At 41.2% G+C, this 23,831-nt stretch overlaps 1 protein-coding gene and 1 long non-coding RNA gene across 5 annotated transcripts in view; one reads left to right on the top strand and one right to left on the bottom strand.

Moving 5' to 3' along the window:
- Nucleotides 1–23,831, bottom strand: part of P2RY8 (P2Y receptor family member 8) — a 58,545-nt gene that overhangs the window by 27,088 nt on the left and 7,626 nt on the right. The window contains exons 1-3 of one of the 4 annotated variants that reach the window (XM_054056318.1): nucleotides 9,281–9,414; nucleotides 6,860–6,978; nucleotides 5,815–5,901 (exon numbers count right to left, since the gene is read on the bottom strand). The gene's annotated coding sequence lies outside the window, so the exon portion shown is untranslated. Of the gene's footprint in view, nucleotides 1–5,814; nucleotides 5,902–6,859; nucleotides 6,979–9,280; nucleotides 9,415–19,791; nucleotides 19,981–23,831 lie in introns of those variants that run through there. The other 3 variants (XM_054056319.1, XM_054056317.1, XM_054056321.1) reach the window with 3 other exon arrangements.
- LOC128850932 (uncharacterized) lies at nucleotides 11,177–14,822 on the top strand. Its single transcript, XR_008448175.1, has 3 exons — nucleotides 11,177–11,240; nucleotides 12,574–12,813; nucleotides 12,931–14,822. It is a non-coding gene; the product is annotated as an uncharacterized LOC128850932 (long non-coding RNA).

Consider the following 23,831-nt stretch of genomic DNA (forward strand, 5'->3'; position numbering starts at 1 on the left):
GATCTTGAGAAAGGAAATAAGCACCCACAAGATAGTCTCTACAGCATATTTATCCTGTGGAGGAGAGCATCGAGGCATTAATGCTGACACAGAAAGCTCACACTGAGTCTATTTCAGGAAAGGCTTTGATGTGTGTCTTCTTCCTAGAAGAAAGTTAATGGGCACAATAGCACTGGGTGGCAGAAACAGAAGGCAAGGGTCAGGACTCTGTGGACCATTGTGGGGGTTACATGCACCATGGTGCTGGGCCAGGCAATGCTTTCTATGACCTGGTCGATAAATACTGCTCACAGAAACAGCACAGGCTGCTGAGAATTAAAAGCGAAAGACTCTCTTTTTTCAGTACACCTTCTTACCTTACAGGTGATGTTTGTGGATGAGCATGTAACCTCATCTATAAGGGAAGGATGTGACGTGGGAGAATCCAGAAGGGAATGTGGTAGTCCTGGGTGACTGTCAGCCAGAGCAGGCATCAAAAACTTCCAATTGGTCACTTTATCATTAATTTAGAAACAAGAACAAAAACAAAACACAAACAACTATCAAGCCCAGCTGCTGTTTGGCTTTGTTTGAAAGGGATCTTTGGACTGTGTTTGCAGATCTGTGTTTCCTCTCCCTCAAGAAATGTGAATGTGTTGGTTGGTTAATTCTAGTCAAATTTGATAAAGGGTGTGGATCCTATTACTAACTAGGTTTCTGTACATTGCAAAAATATTCAGCCTTTTGGATAATAGCCTGGGATTCAGATATTTGTATTTCCACCTAATGCTTTTTAATTCCTTTCTCTGATTTCTGAAACTGCATATGGTCTTCTGTATGTCATAGCCATAATAACTCAGGAGAAGGTTCTAGACATGTGCAAAGACAATGATGACAGTCTTCATTATATAGTAATTCACCGTAAGTCATAGAATTGTAGGTGGTTTTCTACCACTCACAGAGACACTGGGGAGCTTGTTAGTCTTAGTCCCCTTTTGGGAGAGTGTCACCATGATTCTCATGGTCAAAATGCCTCTCACCCATCCCCTTTTCAGCCTGGGCTCAAAGTAGTAAAAGCATACCTCAGAACAAATGGTAGAGTATTTCATGTGGTCACAAAAACCAGCCTGCAAGTCCTACACCAAATCCAGCTTGACTCACACAAGGCAGACTCTATTTATGAATGGGCCAAGACCCAGTGAATGCATTTATCTTCCATTACAGGCAACAGAAAGCAGGAGCATTTAGGATTTGGCTGTCTTAGGCCCACAGCTGGACAAAAATATCTTTGATGTAGAAACGTGACTTTATTTCTAATGCCTGTCACACTATGAATTTCTGGCCAGTCCTTTGTGAACAACCCCCTACTTATTCAATTATTTTTCTTCTGATTTACTAGAGAAGTTTAAGATGATGATGTATGGACAGTGAGAACTTTTTTCTTTGCTATGGCAGGTGAGGGCAGAGGAGTCTTTGCAGCTCCTCTAGTATGTTAGTCTGAACTGTGAAATTGTTGGCAATGGCAGGCTGCAGCACTGCATGTTTTATTTCAAATGTAAGAAAGTTAAATCCCCAGGTGCTTCCACATATTTTTAGAAGAAGGTAAGGATATTTCTGACCAGAAGTTTTTCCTTCTACACTCATGACTACACTAGTCATGAAGACAAGTCGGGGTAGATAGAAGAGCAGGCGCAACCAAAGAAGATGATATTTCTGTAGTACACTTTGTCTCCCTCTGCTCTCATACTGCTAACTGGCATAGGACTAATCTTTCCACGTGCTGATGTTTTATGTATATATACATACATCAAAGTGACCCCTAGACACTGCTGTGGGAGACTTCAAAGTTCATTTTTATAGTACTTGCAGGAGCAAAAACTAGGAGGTGCTGAGAATCCACAACACTCACTGTAAACATTTTCAAGCGAAAGACTGGCCAATCATTTATGTTATTGATATCCAGATTGATTATGACTTCTGCCTCTCTCATGTGGAAAGTAATGATTATGACTTCTGCCTCTCTCATGTGGAAAGTAATCATGTACTCACGTAAGACAGCTCACAAACATTAGCAGGATAGATATGTGAGCTGAGCAAACCTATGAGCCTACTATAACACGTAAAATTGCACAATGTCCTGTTAATTTATCTAAGAAGTGTTGTTGATGGAAAAATTTTCATTTGTAAAGCTGAAAACAAGCTTTCACAAATACATACAATTTAGAGTCTCAAAAATTTAACATACATTGAAGCTGAAACATCTCAGCAGTGAGTTTGTGAGGGTTTTTTATCCAAGACGACTAGATTTTAAGGTTATGTATCCACATAGCAGACAATTGCTGAAACCACGAAAGCCAGACACCTACTAAGAAACTTCATCTTCTTAGAGGTCTTGATGATATCTTTATGCCCCACAGGAGAAATGTGTGACTTAGAAGGCATGTCTTCATGTGAAAGAGCAGGTTCCAGATATTTTCTTCGACAAGCATGTACAGAATTAGTTCACAAACTGGGCTGATAAAGAGATGTTGTATGCAATGTGGAAAGCAGTGTTCAGTCCAGTTTAAAGGCTTAATTTTACTCCTGCCTAAGACAGTCTCACATTCTTGTACTAGCAGCCAACTTCTGTTGGCTGTAATCATGCATAATAATGCATGATGCATAATAATAATAATCATGACTTTACAAGTCAGCTGGGTAGAAAGTGGACAACTTTAATCCTGCACATTTGCATCTGATCTTTGTTGAAACCAATACCTTCCCAGCAATTTTCCAAAGGCAAAATGTCCCACTTGAAAGACTGTTTTTTTCCTCATCATTCTAAGAGTGATACAATGCCCTGTGTACAGTGCACTGTCCAAACTCCTGTCTTCAACACCAAATAAATAATTTATTTGTGGGTCTTTTTTTTGGCATCCAGTGTTGTAGCATCAAAGTGCTTCAAAAAGATCTACAAATTTCTTCTTTGCAGCCTTTCTCTAATATGAAGATCATTTAATCCCATACTGCAAACACTAAAGTGAAGAATAGAGGCCCTGAGTTGCCTAGGACCTGATGTTTAAGAACTCTTGACATAAATGTTACTGTTTCAGAGCCTCTTTTCTATTGATTATATGTGGATCTGCGACTACTCAACACTTCTGCAAGTCAGATCCAGGTGTCTTTTAATAAGCGTTTGAAAATGAGGAACTCAGAGTTGCTGTCTGTTTCTGAAAGGTTAACCCTTTGAAGTCAGATCTGAAACAGGATTTCAGGCTCTGTAAGATCGGCATCGTGGGGGTATAAGGATTAAGGGTGTCAATGAAGACAGAGGTGTCTCAGAATGAGATCTGAAATAGCTAAATCATAGAACGCTGAGGAACAGTGTGAACTCAGCACTCTTCACATGCTGCACACGCAAGTCATCTGGAGGAGTCTATGGATGAGCTATAGAAGCATGAAAACTTGGGGAAAAAAAGTAACTATGAGTCTCAAAGAATGTTTTCCCTCTTGCAGGAAAACTACTGGGAGACCTAAGATTTGACCTTCTTTGTAACGTTTCCTTTTATGAAAATTCACTGTTACCTTTTCTTTCTGGGGACTAAATATGATTTGCAAAAACCTTTTAAGATGATTGATAGAAGAGAAACACTTTTCTTCCCTGTCTAAATGATAAAGTAGTGGTAAAGGTCAGGAAATATATGCCTAAGCATGGGACTTACTATCTGAACAGGAGACTGTTTTAACCACAAAGCTGCTGGGTACTACCCACATTTCACACGAAAGATGCGCAATAAAAATTATAGGTATAACAACAGAGGGAAAGATGAAAATGCCATGCAGGAGTGAAAGAGATTCACTAACCTGGTGATGAGGCACTCAACATCTGTAAGGTAGAGGACATAGCCTGGTATCTATATTTTAGATTGACTTTTGTGTTTATCCAGTGACTACTTCATTTGAAGCAGTGTCTTTAAAGATGAGACTGGAAATGAGGTGTTTTGCCTTCTAGTTGACTCATATTTCTGGCATCTGGTCCTTTTTTTGTCCGACAATCACTGCTTGCTCTTCCAGCTTTAACTAGCCATCTGCAAATCAGCCTAGACTGTGGTAGCTGGCATACTATGTAGCTAGCAAGGAAAGAAGTGGATAAGACTTTAAATACTTTACAAACTGAATGTTGAATGTCTTTCTTGTAGAGAGTCCTCTATAGGACGAGTTATGGTACTTCTTATTCCTTGAGTGTTTGAAAAGAAAATACTTGTATTTCTGAAGAATCTCTGTAGTCTAACTGATGTGCTTAAAGCATGCACTCCTTACTGGCACTAAGCCAGCTGTCTCAGTCCTGTCAAAATCCAGTAGCTCTATAATTGCAAATGGATATTTGTCCTGTGCCTGTTCTTAAGCATCTTAAGAACTGCAGTCTTAAGTACTGCTACCTTATGTTATAAGAAGCAACTCCTAGGGTATAAAGTCCCAGTAGTCAGAGGCTGTATGAGAATTGTCCCAGATTGGAGCTGAAGCTCTGAAGTTCCACCCCAGCTCCATTTCAGGTGTTTTTCATGTATTCTTTTTTTACAGAGGCGCCCTTTTTTCAACATCACATAAGACCTTCAGGCAGAATCAGTGGCAGAATCTCATTTCCCAGAACGTTACTTAGTCACTAAAATCACAAGGTTACTTTTCCAATTTCCTGTAGTCCTACCTCTCAGTCAGCACACGTCCTCCAGTAGTAAGTAAATGAGAGCTTATCAAAGAGACAGGCAATAGTCTCCTTCTGAATGGGCTTGTATTGATTTTTTTGTGCTGACATATTCAGTAATATTTACATTACGAGACTGAGGACTGTACCCTGTGCACAAGGGAGATGTTACAGCATGAAGTGTACGTCACATTAGTAAATTAAATGCTGTCAGGAATTATTATAGACCAAAGAGCATTCTCAAAAAGGAGTTTAGATGTTTCCATAATTTCTCAGAAGCAGAGAACAGTTATTGCAGATGTGTCAAGTAAGCTAAAGATCAGGATATGAATAGTCCTAGCAAATGCACATAGTGCAAAATTACTTTTGGGTAAAAAACGTATTTTCTGCATAGACCACTAGAGGGTGCAGACAAACCTAGAAGATTTATTTGTTTAGGTTGCTGAGACTTAGATATTTCAGATTTTTCTTCAGAGTAGTTGAGGAAAAGAGCTGAAAGGATCATGCCTTGCTGTCCTCTACAAACCCACTTACATCATCTGTAGCCTGTAGCATGTAACCCGAAGTCTGTCTTTCTCCTACTAACCACTGGCTAGACACCACCCTTTGTCCTCATTTACCTCAATTTCATACTACCTGTTTTTCTCTTCCCCCTCTCTTTTTTTTTTTTGCTTTCCCTCACCATTTCTATTCCTGCTTATCCACAGTTTCCTCCCATACCTCTCACCATACCCTGTGCTCTAGGAGGATTTCCCTTTGATCTCCCACGACTTGTCTGTCACAAGGTGAAGTTGTTACTTCAAAGTAACAAGTACAAAAGCTTTTTCCTTCCACCCTTCAGCTGCTGAACCGTTGTTGCCCAGTAGTGGGGTCTACTCAGTGTACTCAGCATCCTGGAAGAACAGGATTCCAACAGAGTGTTCTTTAGAGGGTCTCAAAGACTGTTCATATCTTTAAGAAGTCGAGGGGGATGAGAAAGAAGTCTCTACAAGATGATTCCTTTCTTGCACTTACTCATCTACTCAAAGCAAAGGCTTGTGTTCCTGAATATTCCCTTATTGCCTCAGCAACTGCCTCATACAGCTAAACTCTGCATGTAACATCCTGCCAAAGAAAATGCAAAAGTTTTCATCTTAAATGTTGATCAGACTTACAGGCAGTTCCCTAAGGAATTCGTCTCGCCGTGGTGACCACTGGTGTTTCCGTGCTCCAGAAGATCAGATTTCCTCTATGAGTAAGAGCTGCAGAAAAGACCAAAGGAAAAATCTTTTAAGAATCAGTTGTTACTGAAAAAAAAATCTTAAAAGGAGCACATCTAAAGATAATGCCAAACAGTGACAAGCACTGATAATGCTGCTTTACATAGCTTTAAAAAACACAGTTCATTAGCTGTAAAATGTACCCTTGCAGGATTATTAAAGATGCATAATATCTATATCTGAAGATGAAAGAAGACAAAAGAGCGTATATTTTTTGGTGACTTGATATTTTCCCTTCTTCTTTTTACAGATCTGAATCAGGTGCAGCATCTCTGGTAGCAAGTAACTCTAACTATTTTATCATGACCATACTGGCGTAATTTCTGTTGTGATTTCAAGACTTAATCAGCACATGGGAGAGCAAGGATGTGAGAGTAAAATTATTTTCAATTCACCAGCTGCCGAGTCCGAATTCCACATGTAGCAGTGTGAAAATGTGGCAAAAAATGTGCCGCTCTTGATCAACAAACTTATAGATGCCTTGCCCCAATCTGAATGACTCTTGGGCTCGCATCAGTCTGCACACAAAAAGCTAGAACCTCTCCGTTATGATATCAGTGACAACTAAAATCTAGCACCTAAAAAAGTGACCTATTTCATAAAGCATGTACAGATATCAGATAGCTTCAGTTAAATACTCAACAACACTGAAAAATAAGACTACTAATGGAAAACTTCAGAAAGGGTGGAAGGCTTCTGATCAAAAATATATGAAACTAGAACAAATCCAACTGACGTTAGCAGGTTCAAAGGATGCAGAAAATGATCGCTGTTGGATATTTCTCATTGATTAGCACCTAAATTTAGACAAAAAAATATTTATATCTCAGGTTTCCTGCATATAAATAGCAATCCCAGGAGGAACACCAACTTGACTTTCCCATTTGAGAGCTGGTAGTAAGAATAAACAAGCCCAAACAAGAGTCCCAAAGATATTTACTTTTAAAATGAGCTCATTTCATCCAGGAATTTTTGAGGCAGTAGTCAAAAGCCAAATGGTCCCATTTCTATAAAGTCATTTTTGATTGGAAAACTCCATTTTCAACCTCATTTTGCATGCTGTGAAAAACACGAGAACAGTGTTAATAAATATGCCTGGTACAAAAAACATCCTTCTGTCCACTGTGTAGCTTTGCAAACATTAGTTGCCAGTGCTGAAGACCCCCGGACTTCTGCTTCGTAATAACTTTTTATCTAGAAACCATGCAAATATGAATTAATGTTGTTAGGGGGCAAAATGTTTGCAAAACGCAACCATATTCTTTAAACACATTAAGAAATAGTCATTTTTGAGCAAGACAGAGGGAGCCTACCACAGGATTGCTTCTTGAGGCTGGGCTGTGGTCTTCTCAGTTTCTCCTCTCTAAGTACTTGACCAGGACACAGTCATTAGTGAGGGAGACCACATTTACCGTACAATTAATGTCTTTTCTAGGGTTTGTTTCCTTTCCATCCTATTATGCCTCTACCTATAATGTATGATACCCTGCGACAGACAGCTGAGTAGTATACCCTTTTCCCACACCAAACAAAGATTCTCATGCTGAAAGAGATCACCAAAAGCAAACATTTTAAATCACATAAGCTGGCCTTTTTTGCACTTACAGCCATCAGTAAGAGCAAAATTGTCTACATAGGCAGATGCATCTGAGTTGAACCCAAACCCACTCTCAAATATAGAAGGTGAATACAGATTTCAATAAATGAACCTGAAGGGACACTAAAAACTGAAGGCAGAAGCAGTGCTGGTTATCAACACAGGAGACCTTAGTTCAGTTTGCTCTTCCCACATAAAGCTGCTGAGATGTGCTTGTGTGTTGACTGGGAAATGTGGCTCCAGGATGGGCAGGCATACCTCAGTCAGCTTTCATCTACCAAGCTGTACCATAGACTGCAAGGATGTAGCAGCTAAGACTGTACTGAGCTGTAAGGAACAGCAAATTGCTCAGCATTGATTAAACTGAGAAGACTCAGGCTAATGCAAAATCTTCCGCTCATGATATAGCCTCTTCCCTAGAAGAATGGTGATGCGCTCTCTGGCTGTTTGTAAACTGACATACAGCTTTTTGCAAGGGAAGACATGAGTTTCTTGATCAGTTCACCTGCACTGGGCATCTGCAAAAAACAGAGTATAAATCTGGTGCCAATTGGGATTCATCTGAGTTCCTCATCTGTAGATATTAGTGGCAAAACTTCTGTGGCTCATAGAGCCTTTAAAGGGTGAAGTTCACTACAGAGGTCCAAGTGCTAGCATAGTAGGTAGAGTTGATTTAGGAATGAAGTCCAAATATTGATGGGACTGTACGTATCTGAATCAAATAAATGCTTTTGGAAACCCTCCTGACCACTATGTTTAAAATCCTGAAAGTGTTTATACCAAAGACTGAGCACAGTCAAGGAGCTGATGTCCAAACATTAAAACTAATTACAAGGAAAGATGAAAAATGCATATGCCAAACCCCTGAATCTCCTGTGTATGACTTCACCCAAGGATCCTCATGGCACGTATGTTTCACTTTCTGTAGGGTGACTTGGTGACAGTCCATTATTATAATAACTGCCCTACAGATGGCTATTTTATGTTTGTTTCTGGACTATTAAAAAACCTTCACACAAATAGTCTCTCTCCCTGTCTATTAAGAGACAACAAATGCAATACACAAGAGTGCACTGTGTTATGAGACTTCCTTCTAGTGCCCGTCTGTGAGAGTTCAGTTTTTATGCATGAAAAGACTCTGACGAAATTATATCAATTTATGAAATGGTTCCACAGTTACTTCTGTATGTACAGTTGCTGCAGACCTCAGGAACAGTCTCAGGATGACTACAATACATGACTCTGCAATAGCTAAAGATAAATAGCAGGTCCAGATTTACAAATAAATATGGTCCAAATATATCTGTTTCCTCTCCAATATGTAGAAGCTCATTCTTCCTCCTTTTAAAATGGTGTTCAAGACACTATGATTTTTACTAATCTCTTTACTGAAGCAAATTGTACACCTGAGAACCCCTTATTGTGATAGTGGTTTGTGCAGAGAGAACTCCCTAAAACTGGTGGTAAGAGTTTTCTTTTTCTTTTATAGAAATTTTTGTTGTAATAATTCCAACTTCTAACTATGTGTAATATACCTTATTCATTATCATTGCTCTGTTATTAACCTGTACACTTCTTTCTTTCTTTCTAAAGCTCATAGTCCTATTGCACAAAGACACATGTACTTCTTGGATTGCAATGAACTTTGTTCTCCCTTCAGCTATAAATAATGGGACGGAGAACAAATCAGTCTTGACTAAGTCTGACTCCACTGAAAAACAGTTTTGAATAAACAATCAAGAAGTGAAAAGCTGTACTCCTTACCTGGGCTGGGCTGTACAGTGCACCTTGAAAGCCTCTTAAATGACAGAGAAGAATTAGAAATAGTTGAAAGTTTGTACTCATCCAACCACAGGGCTCAGGAAATGACCATGTGTTTTGCAACCATTAACTCTTTCCTCACTTCTAATGTCTCCGCTTTTTCAAGTTAAAAAAAAATATCATGCCTTCCCACTGCAGATTTTTAACTAATGCCATTCTTTACACGTGATTTCTGCTTCACACTGAGAGTATGCAGGTGGCCAGAGGAAATGTCTCTGATCGCCTCCATGGAAGAGAGTATTTTCAGTGCCTTCTGCATAACTGTGACCGAGTTCGTTTTACTGTTGAGTGAAGCTTATGTGATGGAGTGTAGAAATGACTAAGCTTAGAGCAATATTCTCAACATAACTTCAGTGTTTGCAGTGCCCAAAAGAGAAGGGGGAAAAGCTTATTTAAAGGAGCAATGTCCATTGTACAGTCTGGACAGGCATTTGATGTACATATGGTCTATGATACTTTTGTGCACAGGGCGGGTCTAGGTGAAAGCCTAAAGTTAGTCTTGCAGGAGTTGGGTCCTCTGTGCATAAAAAACTTTTTGCCCCTAAAAGTCTGTTTCCCTCAGCTGAATGTAGTTGTTTTACTGAAAGGCATTTCCGACTCTGAGCACTACATAAAACTATTAACCTTAAAGCTAGTAAATGCCAGTTCCACACAAGACACAGGCAAGAGCACAGGCTGCCTTGGAGGAGTGGGCATCTCCACATTGAACCCAAGGTGGCATCCAGGCTTCTGTGTGCAGGCACAGGGCGTGTCAACATCTCAAAATGGATTGCCCCCACCAGAACAGCAGGCTTAGAAGCCAAACATTTCCAACAATCCAGCCTGCAACACCCTTTTATATTTTTCATGATTTAAAATATAAGCCCTGGACATATATGCACACATGTCCTTTCCACAGCCTTGGAGTCTGTTTGCATGTGGGCGCATTATTTTAAAAACCTTATGGGAAGGGAAGTGTCACTCCCTGCATTTGGGATGTTGGTAGAGGAAGAGAGAATAGAAATATCACCAATGTGCACCTTTTTTACAACAGTTTCATAGCTCAAGCACTGAGTTATGATGGTTTGGGTTTAATTTTCTCTTTGAGAAGAGCAAAATCCATGTTTTGGGTACAAAGAATGTCAAAAGTCCACAGAACCTAGAAGAGGTAGGGATCTAGTCCATTCTTAGCTAAGCTGAGCTGACACAGTAGGGCTTGATGCCAGTGCTACTGTTAGTTACTGCTCCACAGACTTTTCCATGGGAGAGGTTTTGTATGAGCTACATAAACTACTTTATTAACATGGACCAGAACTCTGCATTATCTAGCTCTCGTTGGATGGTGGGCTTCAGAGTTTTCTTCTCAGATTATCATTCCTTACAAGTCCTGGTCACTCAGATCTGTAATTCCTTTCAATAGAGCGGTCTAGCTTCACTCAAAGAACTGGGAAGGGTACATATCCCAGCTGTGTGCTTGGGCGATAGTCCCAGAAAGCAGGAATAAGGAGCCTGAACCTGTTCAGAATGAAGGGTCTTCCACTGCCTGGACCAGTATTCCAGATTATCGCACTGATGGTGGCTAGGATTGCCTTCTCCAGCACTGCTCACAGCCACCCTGCTTTGTGCAGAGAGCAATGCCGTGCCTGTGCTGGACAGGGTTCAGGTTCCTCCAAGCAGGCAGATGGAACAGGGTGCTTCCTTCCTCCCAGAGATGACAGCAGATCTGATACCTTACCCTGCAGAGCTTCTCTACGGAGACACCATTTGTTTGGGTTATCTGAGACACGGGTGCGGCTGTCTCAACTAGCTCTGGGCGTTTGCATACAGATGTCTACACCACAACTAGTCATTCAAGACACTCTTGAATATAGGCAATGAAGAGACACCTTTGCAAGGTTCTTTACCTGGGAGTTCTAACAGCCAAGTAAGATTTCCTTTTCATATATATACACATATATGCTTGTAAAATTTTTATGCAATTAAGATTTTATGAAAAACAACAAATAAAATCCTTATTCTCTTAAATTTAAGCTCTTCCACTGACTTCCTAGGGATTATTTCCAGTAATAATGCTTCCTGAGGCATTCTCCTCTGAGCCATTGAGGAACGTGATCTGCACTTGATGTTCATCCTTTCACAGTCTACCACAAAAATAACTCAGGATCTTTAGAGTAAGCAGGTGCTTTGTTGCCTTTTTTGAATGGAGGCCAAAACATTTGGGTGATTCCTCAAGCTAGGGTTGTTTCTTATATAGCTTCATATGCAGAAGCATCAGGGAATTTTACATTAAACATGGTCACAGGACAGAGACTGAATTTGTTCTTGCCTTGTCTCCTCTCACTTTCACATACAAACACCATATCAACTGTCAGTGTTTGTCAGCTGCCAGATTTGCTTCTCACCATGAGCCTACAGGTAAACAGGAAGGAGTTTCAGTCTCATGAGCCCAAACCATGCAAAAATATATTGAATGAGGTCTCCTAAAGACTAGTGAGATTTGCTTTGCTTCCTAGGTTGCTATTTTTTAACAACTCTTTCAGTTCAAATATAGCAAGTTAGAAATAGAGCTTTTTTTTTTCTTTCCACTTTTTGATCCTCAAGGCTACAAATATTTAAAATTTTGCAGCTTTTATTCGCTATCAGTTTTGAAGAACCTTTCCCCTCTAAAACTGGAGAATTGAACTTTCAGAACAAAAAAATCAGCATTTGCTTCTGTCAAAAAAATATAAAATTTGTCAGTCCTGCAGTATTATATAATGATTATAAGCAGTAATTAATGCTGCTGTACAACATGCTATGGTATATTGTAATGTAATATAATGAAAAGAAAGGTTTTTAATAATTAAATTACTACTGCTACTACAACAAAATCAAATCGATGGCACTCATTTGGCCATGTTAAAATTTCCTCAGAAAGCAATGAGGTGCTAAGAAAACAACACTCTGAAGACTAGTCATGTCTTTCAGAATGATTATGAGCAATGCTGTGAGTTTTTATCGATCAGTTTCCTTTGGGTGAAGTTTTAGCCCTCTGTAAGTCCATGGTCAGCCTCTTACTAAACTCAATAGGACCAGTTCATCTTGCGAGTCCTCCCTGGAGCTGTCTCAAACAGTCTGTGAGTATTCGGGTTCCTGCCTCTGTAAGAATCTTCACTTTGAATATGTTCTGCTGGGAGACAGGGACATGACTCTTGTCTAACCCATTTTAGACTACTCTGGTAATATTTTAGACTGATTTTTTGTTTTGTTTTTTTAAGAGATGTTAGAAATCTTCTGAATATATCTCCAGTGCAAAGATCTTCCTCTAGAGTGAATCTACACCAACCTTGAGGGTGATTTGAATGTGCCTCTGGCTCCTGGTGCCCGGATCAAGCAGACATGGAAGGGGATCTGATTTACACAAGGCCCTGAGGGCTCCCCAGCCTCAGGACATACCAACTCCTTGCACAAAAACAGAGAAAAAAGAAATCGTCCTGGGGAGCTGCTCTAAGTTTAACGTGAGTATTTATTAATAGCAATGTTTAATAGCTTTAATTATATTAATTAAATTTATTAATAGCATATTGCTAATGCTGTTGCTCCCAGAGGAGCAAACACTAGCTTTTCTTTTGTAGCTGAGGAGGTTGAATCCAGAAGACGCTTTGGTCCCTCTAATCGACCCAACATGGCAGTCAACCTAAACCAAGGAAGGCCTGAACATTGGAGACCGTGGCATAATGTTAGCTGTGACATGAAAATAAGCAAGAGAGGAACACTGTCATTGCACTTCTCCTAAAGGGTTCTTCATCTTGGCTCAAGGCTTACTGGGAGGCAAAGGGGACTTGCAAGGGTGGTGGTGGAGGAGTCTGTAAGCACAGTGATACAGGAATGTAAACTGAGTAGTGAAGGGTGGACAACCTCAAGGAAGTCCTGTCCTTTAGGAGTGAGGAGACAGAAGGGTAAATCTGGATGGAAAGAGGGAGGAGCTGGGAGTACTGAAGAAATGAGAGAAGGTAGAAAGAGTGAGGGAGGCTGAGAGAATGAGTCCCAGCATGGTCAAAAGGTCTGATGATGTCCATCCTGAATCATAGCAGTGAGGAAGGAAAGGAGAAGTATTCTGAGGGACAGAAGCAGTATTCTCTGCTTCCCTGTCATTCATCACCAGAAGGTCCTGGGCACATCTCCAAGGCTTAGGCACTTGATCCATTCTAGACAAGCAAGATCACTGTGGCACGAAGAGTCCCACAGCAAGGTGAGCTTTTCAGAGAAATGAAGAGAGGGCAGGCAGCCAGTGAAGAGAGAGAAGAGACCCTTGCCTCACAGCCAATCTGATATCTCCAAGCTTCCTAACACGCACACCCCTCCAGAAATCAGAACTAAGTTGTGATGCCTACACTGACAAGAATACATTACTTCGGCACTCATTGTCCAGCTGACAAAACTCATTTTTAACCATGCCATTGAGCTGTCTGTGTTATGATGCCATTATACATCTGATGGAACTCCAGAACTCAGCTATGACTGATTGTCCACTACTGCAGCGTAACCATTTGTGGAACCCTGCAGAAGGAAACTTCACCTTAACTCTTCAAGGAATAAGCAGACAATCTTGGCCAGTGACTTCTAAAGTTCGATCCAATATTCAGATATCCTAGGCTCATGAAGGAGTGGTACGGAGAGAGAGAAACCCTGCCTAATAGTTTTTACTTGCTAACTATTCTATGATTCTATGACCTGCTTCCTTATGCAATGGCATGACTCTCACAGGGCTGAAACCTTTCCTCTGAGAGTTATTCATCCCTAAAGCTGCACGTTCATGTAATTTTGCCCAAGATGAAACGAAGGGAAAAAACTCAAAGCCAAAAAGATTCATTTCAGTGTTTTCAAACTGACATTTTCATTTCAGCATAGGAAATTTCTCTCAAAAGAAATCAGTGATGCCTAATTTGGTGGCAAAGGTAGTAGTTCATGAGATGGGTTTTGGCTTTGTTTGAGGCAGGCGTTCCATTCCTTGGAGGAGCATTTCAGTCACTGGACTGCTATATAGTTCGGAGTTAGGATCTCTTCAACTATATCTGTTCTATCACATCCAGGAAAACCTCCTACTTTTACATGGAGGTGAATATCCTGGTTACATCTCAGAACTGAACTATCTCAAGACTTAGATTCCCGACATCTCCTCCCCTTCAAAACGCACTAGCACATATCCCTTGATCTCTATGCAAAACTGGAGGCATTCTCCAAATGAGACTCCTAGCATTCATTTTCCTTGCAGTTTGAGCAAGGCTTCCTGTGCTGTGTGGAGGTAAAGTAGGAACAGCTGAGTGAGACTTTATTGCAATAAAAGGGTGAGAAAAAGTCTGTGCAAATCAAAAGAGAGAGTGATGGCAGATAGCAGCTGGAAGTGATGTGCAAGGGTGAGGGGGAAGCAGGGGAGCAGGGAAAGAGGGAAAGAGCCCTTAGCTAGAAGTAGGCAGGAGCACACCTTGCAAATTAAGAACAACCAAATGTACTGTGGCACGCATCAAAGTGCAAATCCAGATGCAGGATTTATTTTTTCCTGTTATATGTTGTATACAATTTTGAACTACTCTCTGTGCAGAACGAATCTGCAGCCTGGTGACTGATGACTGTTCCTGTGAGGGAGGTGATGCTTGTATCAAGAAGTTCCAAGAGGTTCCTCAATTTCCTGCAGCCAAAACCAAAGCCCCCTTTGTTAAGAACCAGAGCTCTGTGACTGCCACCTCACCACCACAATGTGAATCTAGCACTGACATTTTTAGTAAAAATGTCCCAAACAAAAAGATACATTAGGGCTGAAAATAAAATTTTCATCAGATCAAAATAAAATACACATTTCCTGACTCACTGAAAATTCTTGAAATTTTTATCCCCAATCCTCAGTATGCCAGAAGTCTCAAGGTTTTGACCACCCTATCATTGCAGATTTGAACACTGCCATTATTGCAAACTGCAGTGAAGTGCAGCAGTAAGCAAGTTCATCCTGAATAAAACCACCTGCAAAGAAAAAAGTGGCTAGAGTCTTAGCTTGAATTGACTCAGCTTCAAGAAAACTAATAACTGCTTTTGAAATCATTTAGAGAATTGCGTGTTTGCTAACTGATTGCTGGTCTGACTAACCCCTATTAGGCAGATTTCAGTTTGATAATCCAAATACTCAGACTGACTTTAAAATTGACTTCCCCTTGCTATTATTTCTGTTTCAGGGTATGGAATTTTAACAGGTAGTGTAAAGGGACCATTAAATAAGCAAAACAAGAAATAAAGCAGGGATCAGAATTTCTTCCTTTGAATTTAATTATTGAAGGTATTTTTCCACCGGTCATATGAGGTCAAATTCTGTTCATCATTTGTCTTTGTTAAAGGTACGTTTATGCTTCAGCCTAAGGACTGGACTCGGGACTGAGCATGTCGAGTGTTATTTCTGTGGGAGAGAGGTTGAGACGAGGCAGGATCCAGACATCAGTGCATCAGGTTACTGCAATGTGCAGAGGGAGCTTTCTCCCAGACAGAGACAAAGAGAGTGATCAGAAGCTCAGGTAGCCTTGGTTAAGGAAAATGCACTCACTTGTTGCCATTCTCCAGGCATCTCTCCCCTCCAGATTAGACAGATACAATGCTCTCCAGTGACATGGACACACACTTATTTCTCTGAAGTCCTCCCAAAGAGTGGGTCAGCTCATGAGGCAAATCACTGTGGTTCTGCAGGAGACAGTGATCTGGTGGTCCCTCAATGCTCTTATGGTTGAAGCAATTGAGTGTTGTTCCAGAACTGAACTCTCTCTTGGTCCTCTGCCCTGCCATTCCTAGGAGATGCTACTAAGACCAGTTGAACCAAAGTTTTCCAAAAGTGGACATATTCCTGGGTCTCAGTTTCTGGGATCATGTCTTGAAACACTTTGGGGACTGATGAAATGATGTCAGCAGGGGCAAGGCTTTGGCCAAAATCTGTTATTAGGCATATATAGGTTCCAGCAACATATCCGCTGGTGGTCATCAAGGTTGTTTGGTTAATTTAGCCACAAACAAGGGCTTGTTTTCTGACAGACCTTAGCCAACCCAGACACTTGAGTGACTGATGGGCAGACTGTCAGGAAACCAACATTTCCTGTCTGGCTGTTCCCTGATTAACCAAGCCCATTGGTATAGCACAGAATGGTTTGGATTGGAAGTGACGTTTAAAGATCATCAAATCCAACCCCAAAGCAAGAACGAACAAGTGGGAAAGCCTTTCTTCAGACTGCCCAGCTTCCTAGCTCCTTGTAACCACACTGTCCACCACTGCCACAAAACAGGCAAGAAAATGGTCAGCTCCTGCAAAAGTCAACACAGTAATCTTATGGAAGCAAAGTATTTTTATGTGATTAAAATTAATAACTTTTTAATGCTTTGGGTTTGGTTTTGCTTCTATTTTTTAACAACTAAAATGTTTCAGTTTTGGTTTACACCTATTTACAAAATGAGATCTTTTTTTTATTTGTTGCCCAGATGTAAGATGTGACAACTTGGAGTATGTTAAGTATATGTTTTGGACCAGTGATCACTTCTAGAGGAGTGGGTGCTGAAAGATGAGACTGTGGCTATCTCATACAGGATGGTGGGATTCCTGTAGGGTTTTTCTTGGGGATTGTTTCCACTCTGTCCTGTTCCAACTGCTGGGAAAACATATTCACCCCTATTTGTGTAAGCAGATGCATTCAAGACTTGACTACCATCAAAAATCCCTTGAAGCCATATTTTACTTCTACCCTCAACATTAGGTGTGCACAAAACAAGCCTGCCTACTGCACGAGAAGGGAAACCAAAAGGTGAAAGGGTTATCAGCTGGCCAGCACCAGCAATTCCAACTGTTGAAACAGAGGGAACATCATCCAAACTTTTAAGAGGACTCAAGATTAGGTTCACCTAAGAAGGGGGAGACCCTCTTTCCTTTTCTTTTTTTTCAGTGCAAGAAAGTTGTTTTTCAGACGTTATGTAAGATGTCGTATTTGTCTCTAACTTCTCACTGATTACAAACGGATTACAGGAAGGAAGCACTCCACCCAGTTTCTTAATGTATCATGCACCGTTGCTTAAAGGTGTTACCCGTGTCTCAACAGAAATCTGTTTTTTCCCCTTCTTTTTAAGAAAAAGAAAAAAAAAAAAGAGAGGTGGAGCCAGATGCTCTTACCACTCATTAATTGTTAATTGCATGGCAGTTATACCCAGAAAAGCTTTTGATTCTTCTACCTGCATATTTGCTAAGAAATCCTGTCAGGAAGATACATGAAGATTTAGTGTTATTTTTTTGCAGAAAAAAATGATGTGTGAGAGAGAGGTTAGATGGTGCGTATTTCCAAAGGGCTCTCTATTGCAGCTCAAATCAAAAGCCTGGATCCTACTTCTATGATACAAGCATCAGTTAGTACCTTCAATATTGTATTTATTCTTGTGGACCATCAGTAAAAAAAAGTGAGGGTCAAATTGTGTTCCCAGGTCTGCCAAGGTGCCACTAAAGCCACTGAGGATGCGGCTTCTGGAGTGATTCCACACTTACACCATCCTTATGGGGCTACAGCTTTGCTCCTTACATCCACATTGCTTTTGCTTGCAAAGTTACGCATGCAAAAACCTCCAACTCCTGGCAGCGAAGGCACTTCAGGGTGGCTTGGGATGATTTGGTTCAGAGGTGACTCTTATGATGACCGGAGGCCACAGGAGGCAGCTAAGAGGGAGTGCAAGGGGTGAAGAACTTCTGGAGGTGCGGTGAGCCCCATGGGCAGTGGAGAGGGGGAAAGAAGCAAGGAAGGAAGAAGGCCCACTTGGGAAGCCTGTACAGGAATGCCTGGGCAGCTGGAAGAGGAGAGCTGTCCTTGGAGTGCTTGCCATGGCATGTTTCCTCTCAGCTGCAGCTTTCCATAGGAACAGCAGCTTCACATGCAAACCTGCTGGCTTAGATGCTCACAGCTTTCCAGCTGTGGCATGACTCAGGCTCCCACGGGGCACAGCCAGGGCCTGCAGAACTGATCTTGGCATCTGTGTCTTAGCAGCAGACACAGATCTAGGGACAAATTTTGGGCAGCAGGTGAGGCTGTAAGGCCAGAGCTTGGAGGGAGGAGAGATGCAAAGCACCAGGTCGATTTGCTGATGTGCTAGGCTTTGCCACAGATTTCAGGGTGTAGGGGCCACATGACGCGATGAATGGCTGATAAAAGCACTATTGGAAAATGTCCATACAATACGTTGATGCTGAATGCATCAAGAATGCAAATATTGATTGCAAAGGAAATCAAATTTATGTAGCCATATTAAAGCTTATCTGTGTGTCTTCTTGCCATTCAGTTTTTAACTGCAGGCTCTGTCAACTCATGCGTACTTACCCTTGACCCTGGTAACAATGAATTTTGCTCTTAGTCCAGATATTTCTTTGCTGCATGACTGAATGTTTATTGTATTGTCTTCAGTCATTTCCTTTAACAATGCGAACAGGAAAGAAGCTTTAGAAGAATTCTTTTAAGACCAAGAAGTCCAGTAGTCCAGCAGGGTGCAAGGCCCCTGCACTGATTTATACCTTGCATTTCTAATTCTGACACATTCATATGCTTGTGTATCCTGATGCCAAGGAAGATCAGTTCCTTTCTTGTTATTCACACTGAGCTGTAATTACTACCAGTGATTGTCTCCCAAAGAAGTTGCAATCATGTTCTGGCAGAAAGCAGCGTACACTCTTCTGTGATTTTTGCAATCTGAGCTCTAAAATAGCAGTTCTTTTTTCAGAGCCTAAATAAAACTGTAATATGTATCTATTCCAGCTTAAATGTATTTTCAGTTCTGCAATTTGTCCCTTGGGAAGTTCTTGGCATATCTTCATTTCCATTGCATGTCTCAGGAATGCATCTGCAGATGTTCATTTGTGCCTTTTGTTGAAACTCTTTACAGCACCATAATAAACAATTGGATCAAAGCAGAGACTGTTTAATGCAAAAGCATATATAACCCCAATCAAACTCTTCAATTTGGCAATATAGGCTCACTGGATTACTGTTATCACTGTGTCAAGCATGTTGCACATCATAAAAATCTTACACAAAACAAACTTGAAAGCACTAGTGTGCTTCTTAGTTTCCCCAAGTTTTGTGTGAGAGAAAGTAATAAGTTTTTTAATAACTGCAATGCCATTGCTACTAAGCAGGAAGAAAGCACAAAAAAGACCTGTGAGCCAAAGCAGCATCTCTAAGGTAAGCGGTGTTTCTTAAGGAAAAAAAACATTATTCATGGCAACAAACACATCCTAGTGAGCTGCTGTCTGCCATTCCTGTGCTGAAAAGTGCTGTGTGTCTTCCTAAGTGGAAATAAAGAGTTGAGGATGATGCACACCAGAGGAACAATCCTGAACATCTCAAACATTTGCAACAGCAAATGACCAGTTCCTGGGCAGTGCCAGAGGCTGCTGCATATGGCATGAACTGGACAAGGAATAGCTTTGCAGCACCTACCTTGCTCTGTCGTAGACGGGTCACTCTCCGGAGTGGTTATGGGCAATCAGCCTAAAGACAACCTCTGCTTTTAGACCACACAGCCACTCATTTTCAGTGGGCTGATTTGCCTTGCTGATTCCTATCACCTCCATTAAGCTGGAGGTGGGGTGGGTATTTATCACTGCTTGCTGCTCCCCACCACACAGCTTGCCATGACAAGGAGGAGAGGGCTGGGAGGCATTTGGAGGCTGAAATGCACCTTCCCTGTGCAAAGGCAGTGAAGTTCCCTCCCTCCTTCCCTGGGTTTCCTCCTCTTGCATTATGTGGGGTTTCACGTTTTTGTCTCTCCTTCCGAGAGAACTCACTCACCACCTCAGAAAATCTAATTTTGCACCTACTATGGCTCTTGCTATTGCAAAGTTAGTGAGGTGTGAAGCGAGTCTCCAGCGAGAGGAGACAGGTAACAGTGCCTCCTGGTGACTTCTGCCACGATGCCAAACTCCTGAAGCAATGAACACCAGTGTCCTCAATTATTTGATGGGCACTGAAGTCCTCCTGCAGGCTCTATGCTGTCACATGCAATTATTACAGGCCTGATGGCAACAGTCAAATTCCAGCTTGAGCCCCCTTCCCTGGAAGCAAAGGAGCAGGTCACTGAGCAGGGCTTACAGCTCCTTTACCAGGAGCAAGTGTGGCAGCATTTGCAATAGCTACATTGAAATAAATCCATGAGTCAGCAAATTAATCTGAAGACATCTGGAGGAAGGCCCCAGCATATTTTATTAGCTTTAATGGAGACACTGAAAGCAGCAATAGCTATGCTAATTGAGATGGCCAACCTGCTAGACTGCTATGAGCTGTTACTTCTCCTACATGACCTTGACTCCCCTTTGGGGTTCCAGTGGCAGAGAAACAAGCCTATTTGGCTGACTGACAGTTAAAGTCAACTGCAGCAGTATTTCCCTTGGTCCTCATTGACCAATTCGGCCCTGAATAAATGCCTAAGAAGCAGCTAGAAGCCAAATGACAAAAGGGAAAATAAAAAAATACATATGTAAAAATAATTTCCATGAATTCTTTGTTTCTTGTGCAGTCTGGCACTATGGCTCTGTGAAAAGAAAAGGCCCTGTTAAGACCCAAAGAAAACTTTACTCTGGGTTTGATTTCTTTTTCCTCATCTAACATTGAAAAGCCTTTAACCTTAACTTTAATGCCTTCTTGGGAAATTTAATGATTTTGATTTTGAACTTGCAGTGGCAGCTAGCTGGTAAGCAGATTTTCAGGTCTTCGAGCGCATGTAAGCTACCAGAATATAAAAATATTTTGTCTTTTCCCGGTTCCCACAGCATGAACTAATTTGTACTGGATTTCCTATCCTGCAGATTCCTCCTGCTCCAGATATGGGGGGGTATCATCCCTCCTTGTTGACTCCCACACACGTAGACAAAGGGTAACCTCAGCTTTTATTAATAATGTAGTCACCTGTTTGTAATGTCTGATTCTAGAAACATAGCTGCGAATGTGAGATGCCGAATCTTTAATGAGCCATGGCTGGAGATGATAAGAGAGACTTCCTGCAGGTTTCAGCTCAATCTATTGGTTTTTTTGTAACAATGGGGAAAAACGACATGTGTTTTCTAAATCAGCAATTTTATGACACAGTTAGTTTACATTCTCTAATGAGGAAGCATTAGGGAATATCAAAATTTACACAGAGAAAATATTTGAGCAAACAGAATAAAAATTAAGGCTAGTATGTCACTAATTGTAGCTCATGGAGCTACATTGAATACACTTCGATTAAACTGTTTGGTAGGCTGATTTTTTTTCATTGAACACATGGAAGCTCCAATTGCCAGCACCTTCCTCCCCCATATGATGGCAAGCACCTTCCTGAGCATGAAACCCTTGCTCCCACATGCAGCAAGATCCTGCTTCACTGAAAAAGTCCCCAGCTCCCCCCTTTTGAGACCAGCTGTTGTGTCCCTTCCCTAGTAGCAACAGCTGGCACCACAAACATCCTCCTGCTCCTGTCAGAACAAGGCAGGAGCAAACAATTGCTGTCCCAGGGAAGGGAAGAGAAGCAGCAGGAGGGACAGCCAGCCTGGCCCCTCTTCCAAGTGCCTGCAATGCTCTCTGTTATAACTTATGCCAGATCAGTTTCAGGAAATTTAAACTTGCTGATTTCAAAGCCTTTCCTCCTTATCCCCTCTCTCTCCAGCTTCTTCCCCTTCAGCAGACTCTGGCTGGCTGCAATGTGGACCTCTGTCCTGGGAACTACATTTTCAAACTGCTGCAGGGCACCCACTGACCCAACTGACTCAGTGCAATACTAAAATTTGTCTTTCCCAGGGCAGCTGAGATTGCGACTCGGGGAGCCTGAGAGGTCTCCAATGGTCTGTCAGGCCTCTGCTTTGACTGCCATATTCAACAGAAGTTAGGGAGCTTTGACCACCTGCAGGGACCCGCCACCTCTTGGCCAAAGCCCAGATGCTGTCTGGCACTGAACTGCAGCTGTGCAGGAGCAATTGCAACCCAAACACTTTCCTCTTCACTACCACCACTACTTTACTTGACTCAGGCTTACTCTGTTTTACAAAATGTTTGGATTAGCACTGTACAATTATCCTTAAGCTCAGCTATAGCTTCCAGCTACCTTCAACCTTGTCTTGTTAATTAAAATACTCTTTCCCTGTCATCTTTCCCTGCACTGCTAGGCCAGATAAGTGTGAGTTTAAAGTTCAGGTGTTAGTCAACTGAAACTGCAACAGTTTTGTGGCTAAGAATCACATTATCTGTGTAAAAGCTGCTAACCCTTGTTGGCTAGATTTCTGTCCTTGATGAGAGAGACACGGCCCAAAGAGCAGCCTGTCCCATGTCTCTGAAATAACTGTCCGGCAATAAAATGAAATCTCTGTCTAGAAGTACGCCTCTCTACCCAGCTGACAATATTATCCCAGACACCTACATTTTAGACTGTTTAATTTACATAAACTCAATCCCAACCTTTGTGACTTATTCTAGAAAGGCAAGTCTCAACTCACAGGTTTTTAATGACTTAAACTCATTACTGCCATTGCTGAGCATATATTCATCATGTAGCTTCCCAAACTGGCCTTGGTATACTCAGTATATGAAACTAAATAATTTTAGAGTGGAGTTTGGATGAAATCTGACAACAGTGGCGTAGAAAGGTTATCCCCGTCCCCACATTTATCATAAAGACATATAATTATTTCATTTCTTTGGGTGTACAGGTTAGAACAATTGAAAATATAAGTCCAAGTTAGTAACAGCTGGTGTAACCGATGTTCTAGTAGGTGAGAAATACTAAGAGGTTGTTTCAAAATTCAGATTATTTCTCAAATAAATACTTGCTTTATAGGTTATTATTCACTGAGATTCATATCTTCAAACCTTTTACTGCAACTAAAGATTTGAAAAACTTTCTTTTAAGGGGAAGAAGAAAGTTCAAATTATAATTAAAAGGAAAAAAATAATGCAATTTAAAAAGGACCTGAGGTCATCTGGAGCCTAAACCAGTCTCATTTATCCACAAAAAAAAAATTTGCTTCCAGGGAGAAGAGAGAGAAATTGCTCATCATTAGCCATTTTGAATATGACCAGGTGAATGAACCCCAGGCAGCTGCACTGCCACAGGAGGAGTCACACTGCTGGTGCAAGATGTAGGTGAATCCTTCTCTGAGCAATACCGTTGCAGCTGCAGCACAGAGATATATGCTGCCAGCTAAATGTTTCCAGATCAACAGGAAATACCAAAAGAAAGTCTAGCATTTATTAAATGTAAAATGACATTCTAAAAAGTAGTTTGGAATGTCAAACTTGTGGGAACTAGGAGATAATACATGAAAATAACCCTCTGCAGAAACATTGTGAGGAAGTTTTCTTTTTAACTACACAACCATATTCCCCCTTTTCCCTTGTGCAGCTGCCTTTGATGAATAGATATAAAGGACTACCAACACCCATCATGCACACTATGAAACCAGTTTTCATTGATACTGCTCATCAAAGCAGAACCCGTGTTTATGCCCTCC

Source organism: Cuculus canorus, chromosome 1, assembly GCF_017976375.1.
Source record: "Cuculus canorus isolate bCucCan1 chromosome 1, bCucCan1.pri, whole genome shotgun sequence".
Lineage (NCBI taxonomy): Eukaryota > Metazoa > Chordata > Aves > Cuculiformes > Cuculidae > Cuculus > Cuculus canorus.